Source organism: Periplaneta americana, chromosome 16 (assembly GCF_040183065.1).
Source record: "Periplaneta americana isolate PAMFEO1 chromosome 16, P.americana_PAMFEO1_priV1, whole genome shotgun sequence".
In the NCBI taxonomy this organism is placed as follows: Eukaryota; Metazoa; Arthropoda; class Insecta; order Blattodea; family Blattidae; genus Periplaneta; species Periplaneta americana.
Window position 1 is genome coordinate 169850620 of NC_091132.1, and position 8024 is coordinate 169858643.

Here is an 8024-nt window from a genome sequence, read left to right on the forward strand (position 1 = left end):
ATGTCCATGTAAAGCATATATGTTCACGGTATGAATGTGCAATACATTATGTCCATGTAAAGCATATATGTTCACGGTATGAATGTACAATACATTATGTCCATGTAAAGCATATATGTTCACGGTATGAATGTACAATACATTATGTCCATGTAAAGCATATATGTTCACTGCATGATTGTACAATACATTATGTCCATGTAAAGCATATATGTTCACGGTATGAATGTACAATACATTATGTCCATGTAAAGCATATATGTTCACGGTATGAATGTACAATACATTATGTCCATGTAAAGCATATATGTTCACGGTATGAATGTACAATACATTATGTCCATGTAAAGCATATATGTTCACGGTATGAATGTACAATACATTATGTTCATGTAAAGCATATATGTTCACGGTATGAATGTGCAATACATTATGTCCATGTAAAGCATATATGTTCACGGTATGAATGTACAATACATTATGTCCATGTAAAGCATATATGTTCACGGCATGAATGTACAATACATTATGTCCATGTGAAGCATATATGTTCACGGCATGAATGTACAATACATTATGTCCATGTGAAGCATATATGTTCACGGTATGAATGTACAATACATTATGTCCATGTAAAACATATATGTTCACTGCATGATTGTACAATACATTATGTCCATTTAAAGCATATATATTCACGGTATGAATGTACAATACATTATGTCCATGTAAAACATATATGTTCACTGCATGATTGTACAATACATTATGTCCATGTGAAGCATATATGTTCACGGTATGAATGTACAATACATTATGTCCATGTGAAGCATATATGTTCACGGTATGAATGTACAATACATTATGTCCATGTAAAACATATATGTTCACTGCATGATTGTACAATACATTATGTCCATTTAAAGCATATATATTCACGGTATGAATGTACAATACATTATGTCCATGTAAAGTAAATATGTTCAAGGCATGAATGTGCAATACATTATGTCCATGTAAAGCATATATGTCCACTTCACATAACCAATTAGCTACTCGCCGCTCCACACAGTAACTAACAGCCTTAAGGTAAACAGTGACGTCAGCGTCTGTCTTGTAGTTCTGAACAATGTATTCGTCTGTCTTAAATTTATCAAGTACATTCAAGTAGATGTCCGCACCCCGCCAAGCACTTGGGTTGTAATAATTTAATTATAACCCGAATTCTGCCAGTGGCACAAAGAGGAAGAGACATTAGTTGTCGAATTTCATTTTTTACACGCTGATTTTGTGGATTAAGAGCCTGAATAAACAACGAAACACAAAGTTAATAAGAATAATTGTAAGAAATAACAGTGATGTACACAATTTTCCCTGGCCTTAACAATGCCCTAAATACATACACAGATGCTTTTATAATTTCACGAGTGGGCATATAATATAAAAGTTGACTTACATGAAAATGGACATAAAAGTGTGTGGACACAGGCCAAATGAATTAAAAAATACAGACATGAATGTGTGCAGACGTAGCCTTGTGATACGGGCTATCGTACTAGAAGTGCCTCGCATGCTGGATAGAGTTACGGTGGTGTCAGAAACGCAGTGCGGTCAGGGTGGACACTTGGAACACCCGCTATAAACTGCGTGAAAGTAAGTTAATTCAGATCCCGTGACTTGTAAACCACACGTCGCAGAAAATGGGTTACTGACCAAACATGCGAGCCTGTCACGGCGCGCGCAGTTCAGGGATTGCGGCCCTCAGCTAACATCAATCTCCATGCAGGTAACCATGGCTACGTCAGCATCTCCTTCGTCCTTTTTGTCCGTGTGGTAACTGAGATGGAGAGGACCGCATCGTCCAAAGGAAAGAGTAAGGATAAGTATATAATAGGATGCGAAACTGCGGTCAGCACCATCTGGCGGCGGGGGAATGAAATAAGATGATCAGCGCCCAACGTCGTAGGTGGTGAACATTAGAACTACGTGTTGGGTACATTATCCCGAGTTCTCTATTTATCCGTTCGAGATGTTCCTCGAAGAGTCAAGATGGCAGACAGAAACTTGCTAATAAGTGAACATAAAGTGATACTACGTGTGTGTATAAGCAGTGTATGTTAAACAGTGATGTTTATGGACGTTGTAAAAATAGTGTTGTTGAATGTATTGTAAAGTAATAGTAATATAATAAATTGAACTATCTAAGTAGTTCTTGCAGACTTTTCCATACCCAAAGAATACAATCCCAATTATCTAACCTTTTGCTTTATTTTTTGTCTCTGTCTGGTTATATTTTAATCGGGTAGTGTAAAATAGATCGTCTCTTTTATCTTCCTGTTGGCTCCGGTAAGAATTTTCAGTAGAAGACGCTGTGAGGAATAAAAATGTAAATGTTTTATTTTAAATTGGGTTAGTTTTGAATATCGATGAGGGTGGGAGGGAATACTTTCTGCACAGTTTAACATTTTCGTCACCAGGTGCGCTGCTAAATACATGGAGTAATTAGTAACTTTTTTCGCTACTTGGTGCGCTGCTAGATGCAATAACGCCCCTCCTTCCAACAGGTGGCAGCAAGATCTATTTCTATAACAGTGCCTCTAGTATGTGTTACGGGAAACTCAGTAAGTTTCGCATCCTATTATATATTCATCCATGGAAAGAGTTTACGATACGAAGCTCAAAGGGCTGATTGTGTCGGTTAACGGTTTCCAAATCCCTGAAAGCGACAACTGCTTCCGGACTGGCCATCTTGTGGCTGTGTGTGAGCAGAGATGAGTCTGAAAATACTGCCTGGATTTTGTTTATATTCAATTGTTATGCATTGATTTATCAGTAGTATAGTGACATACAGGGCTTTCATTTCAAAACTTCCCAGTGTAAATAACTAATTATTTTAATTGAGTTCAATTTAAACTAAAAACACGCCAATTTAGATAATGTGGGGGAAATCTGACACCAGGCTTCATTGCACTTTAGATTTCACCCCACAATCCAGCTATCCCCAGCTTGAAACTTCAAATGACACCACTATATTTTTATACTGAAATATGAAAAAACATTCAATTGTTTATACGCCTTATTCATTTGTTTTCGCATCTTTTGTTTTCTATCGTCGCCTAGGTTGCCTATTTTTGTTACTCTCAATTGATTTTAAGATGAAAACACAGATTATTTTGTGTAATTTCCTAAATTTAATCAATAAGGATTATTTACATTCTCTCTTGAAGGGTATATACCACTTTAGTAGTACATTATGCAACGAGCCTATAATGATAGTAATTAAGACGCGAGTATGTTTGTTTATGAAACGAACGCAAGCGAGTTTCATAATTTTCATACGAGCGTCTTAATTACCATTAAGGGCAAGTTTCATACGACTTTTTATGCTCGACCATATTTCTAACTTGGAATTATTCAGAAGTATTCATTTTATTCGTATCTGACTCAAGAGCGGAAGTGACCTTGTGCATAGCTCGTATATTGTGAGATGTGCGCAGATGCGAAAGTATTGATTTTTTCCGAGGAACAATAATGTCATTGACCTTGTGTAATCCCGTTAAATTTGGTATAACCTGGAAATTGATTTAGAATTGAAAAACGAGGTGACAAATTGAATTTATTTGAATATTATTTACAATTAACGCTAATTATTATAGTAACAGAACATAACCTTCTGCGACAGTATTGGATTTCAGCCTCCGTGACGTTTCCCTCGTTGTCTTTCGATTGCATATCCGAGAACAATCGAAAACCTGAACTTTAATGAATAGGTGTACTTTAATGACATGCATTAAAGGATTGCTACCAGGTGTATAATTACTACATTTCGGCATGGTCGAGCATAAAATAATTTAATACACAAACACAACTATTACATCAAATGCTCAATAAGTTTTTGTAGCTTTATTCTCCTCAGCTGTAATCAACAATCCAAGTTGCCAGGCCACGATATAAAACAAAAGCTGCGAAAACAAATGAATGAGGTGTATAAACAATTGAATGCTGTTTCACATTTAAGTATAGTCTAAAAATAAAGGGGCGCCATTTGAAATTTCAAAGTGTAAGTGACTGGGGGTGGGGGGTAAAATCTAAAATGCAATTAATCTGGTTTCAGACTTCCCCCTCAATATCTTAATTGTTTTCTGTTTAAATTGGATTCAATTTAAATAATTAGTTATTTAGACTGGAAAGTTTTGAAATGAAAGCCCTGTGTATTGAAATAGCCTACTGCATTAATTTATGTTTATTTCATATCAGAGGAGACGATGAAGATCCACTTGCAGTCCATTTCCTTCGTGAAGATGCACGGTTTGAAGCGAAGGAAGGATAGTGACTTCCTAGGAGAAATCTATTATCTGAAACATTATTTCAACATTTCCTTCAACGTCAGTCTAGATTTTAAACCCTCCCGACTACACGGCTTCGTAAAAGATTGCAGTTGCCTGCTTGTACATTTCAATATCTATTTGAATTTCGAGAAACAAAAAGTGTTAACAAACAGTAGTGCCAAGAGATGATGATGATGATGATGATGATGATGATGATGATGATGATGATGATTATGATGATAGTGAGATTTGAAGGGCGCTTCAGCATCATTGGCTATTGCCAAGAGATGTCGTGCATTTTATAGCCTACTAGCTGGGAACACCCAGCATTGCCCGGGATTTCATTTTTGCTTCTATTTATAATTAAACTCGTTGTTAGACTTTTCGGAAATCTCAACTATAGACAACCTCGTTCATGAAGAAGAATCTTTACATAGCGTCACTTACGAGTACATGAAATAATTAATGCCTACCAGGGTTAACTCAATTTAAAACAGCTGCAGATCAGGCACCGAGAACAAAACTTTGCATCATGAGCCTTGCGTTTAACTGTTTTTTAATTTAATTATATATATTTTTTTATTTTTGTTTATTTATTTAACCTGGTGTAGTTAAGGCCACTAGACCATCTCTTCCACATCATCAGAAATAAAATAAAATAAAATAATAGAAAAAATCGAACCATAAACAAAGTAAAACCAACGAAAATATAAACAGGCTACAGTCACACAAACTTTAAATGAGTTAGGCTAGCACTGTCTTGCAGTTCAGCAAAACAAAAGCACACCCCTTGGTCCCTATACACCCACATAGCGTTGACCCAATGTTCCACAGATCTTACATTTCATCTCTGGTGGTCGATGACTGTTAAATTTCAAATGCCTTATATTATTCGTGAGCTTTAGAGTATTAAAAAGCATTACAACCTTTCTGCCATCTCTTTTCCTCCCCGCCGCAAATGTGACGTTACACAGAGGCAGAGATAAAATGATATAAGATCTGGACATTGATGTGACACACATTTCACGTAATTTCATTACTATGTGTGCCTTCATTTGAACTTCAGAGACAGCTGACGATAAATAGGGAAGTCCCTTGTTAACAGTCTTAACCCGTTGGGGTGTCGTCAGCAAAAATGTATCTCTCTATCGGTCATACCAAAGAATCAATATGTACGTCATGTAATTTAACTTATATTCGAATATTTTTTACCCCTTGACCGCTGTACGCCAGTTTATATCATACCCAGTCTTTTTAAAAATGACTTGAGAAATTGTATCTCAGAAATTAAGAACATATTATATTATATCTTATTTTGTATACAAAATAAAGATACAATATATAAATTCGCAATAAGTCACTTTTTAACATAAATAATAATATTGTGAGATACGTATATTTCAGAAATTAAGACATTGTTCTTCCCACAATGCTTAACTGATTGGCAACGTGATTATACAGATAGAATCTCGCAGTAACACATTTTCGGACATGAACAACAATATTTAGAAAGATGTATAATTTAGAATTAATACAATGCTATTTTCACTGGGCTTACGTACATTCACATACTAACATTAGCAACATAACAAAAATATCATTCAATTGTTTTTTGACAAGTAAAATGCTTTGTTTTCCCTTCCTTTGCATAAATATATGCATATAAAATATGTATCGGTGTGCCCACTCGAGAGCAAGCTACATAGTTGGGAATGTGAAAAACACGGAGTTTCTAAGTTAATATTGCAACTTTGAGCGACTGTCCCTAAGCTTTATTTTAATATGGCCATTACAAATGCTAGTCCCACTGAAAGAAAATTGCAGTTGCTTAAAATGGAAAGGTAAGGTAGTAGGTATCATAGGAATATGGGAGATAAAACATCTTATCTTTTTGTTTTACCAGTTAATATTGTCACTTACATTACCTTTTTTTTCTCACACTAATTCTTGTTCCATTGCATAATTACAGTGTGTCAATATTTCGCAATAGTTCCGGTACTATTGGTGATTCAAAATTAAGTATTAAATCATTTGGGTTCAAAGAATTCAAGAATTCACTTGGATAAAATACAGCCTGCTCACTATCTACAACTGTATCGAGAAACTCATACTACGGTCCTGGACTGCGGAAAGATACTTATTGCATGAATTGTCTAAATTTTGACCTTGATGATACATCAACAATGCTTTCGTGCTCTTTCTTCCACGGCCTCGTGAAAGTCGATGTTGAATACAACAGACAATAATAAAGAACAATTGACTGTAGAAGATTGCATTTATTATTATACATGAATGTCTCGTCGTATATAGGCTAATTATTTTATTTTTTATTTTTCAAATTAATTTAACGTCTATTTGTCCGATTTTAATGTAGTTATGTTTTTCTCCTGGTTATGAAGGTTAAATGTATAAACTTATATCTGTCAAAGCGTGTAGATTGTGTAGAGTATGTACATAAATACGTACATACGTACATACATACATACATACATACATACATACATACATACATACATACATACATACATACATACATACATACATACATACATACATATAGCCTAAACAGTGCCCTTCGTGTACAAAACCGGAAAGAGACGTAGATCTTCCTGTTTGGTGCAGAGTAAAGTTTCTTTTAGTCAATGTATTTAAGTTATGTGTACTTTTCGTTTATTAATGACCACACTGTATCCCTCATACAAATGCAGTACATAAACAACGTTAATACCCGCCCTCTGGATCACCTGTACCGGCAGAGTTGCTTCACGTCTACAATACATCGTGAGGTACTGAAATGTAACTGAACATTTTCCACCCCATTATAGCATACTTAGAGCAGAGTCCGTATAGGCCAGCTTCTATCTGATGCTTTTCCATTTCACTGCGGGCTAAAGCAGGGAGATGCACTATCACCTTTACTTTTTAACTTTGCTCTAGAGTATGCCATTAGGAAAGTCCAGGATAACAGAGAGGGTTTGGAATTGAACGGGTTACATCAGCTGCATGTCTATGGGGATGACGTGAATATGTTAGGAGAAAATACACAAACGATTAGGGAAAATACGGGAATTTTACTTGAAGTAAGTAAAGAGATAGGTTTGGAAGTAAATCCCGAAAAGACAAAGTATATGATTATGTCTCGTGACGGGAATATTGTACGAAATGGAAATATAAAAATTTGAAATTTATCCTTCGAAGAGGTGGAAAAATTCAAATATGTTGTAGCAACAGTAACAAATATAAATGACGCTCGGGAGGAAATTAAACGCAGAATAAATATGGGAAATGCGTGTTATTATTCGGTTGAGAAGCTTTTGTCATCTAGTCTGCTGTCAAAAAATCTGAAAGTTAGAATTTATAAAACAGTTAGGCCTATATTACCGGTTGTTCTGTATGGTTGTGAAACTTGGACTCTCACTTTGAGGGAGGAACAGAGGTTAACAGTGCTCGAGAATAAGGTGCTTAGAAAAATATTTGGGGCTAAGAGGGATGAAGTTACAGGAGAATGGAGAAAGTTACAAAACACAGAACTGTACGCATTGTATTCTTCACCTGACATAATTAGGAACATTAAATCCAGACGTTTGAGATGGGCACGGCATGTAGCACGTATGGGCGAATCTAGAAATGCATATAGAGTGTTAGTTGGGAGGCCGGAGGGAAAAAGACTTTTGGGGAGGCCGAGACATAGATGGA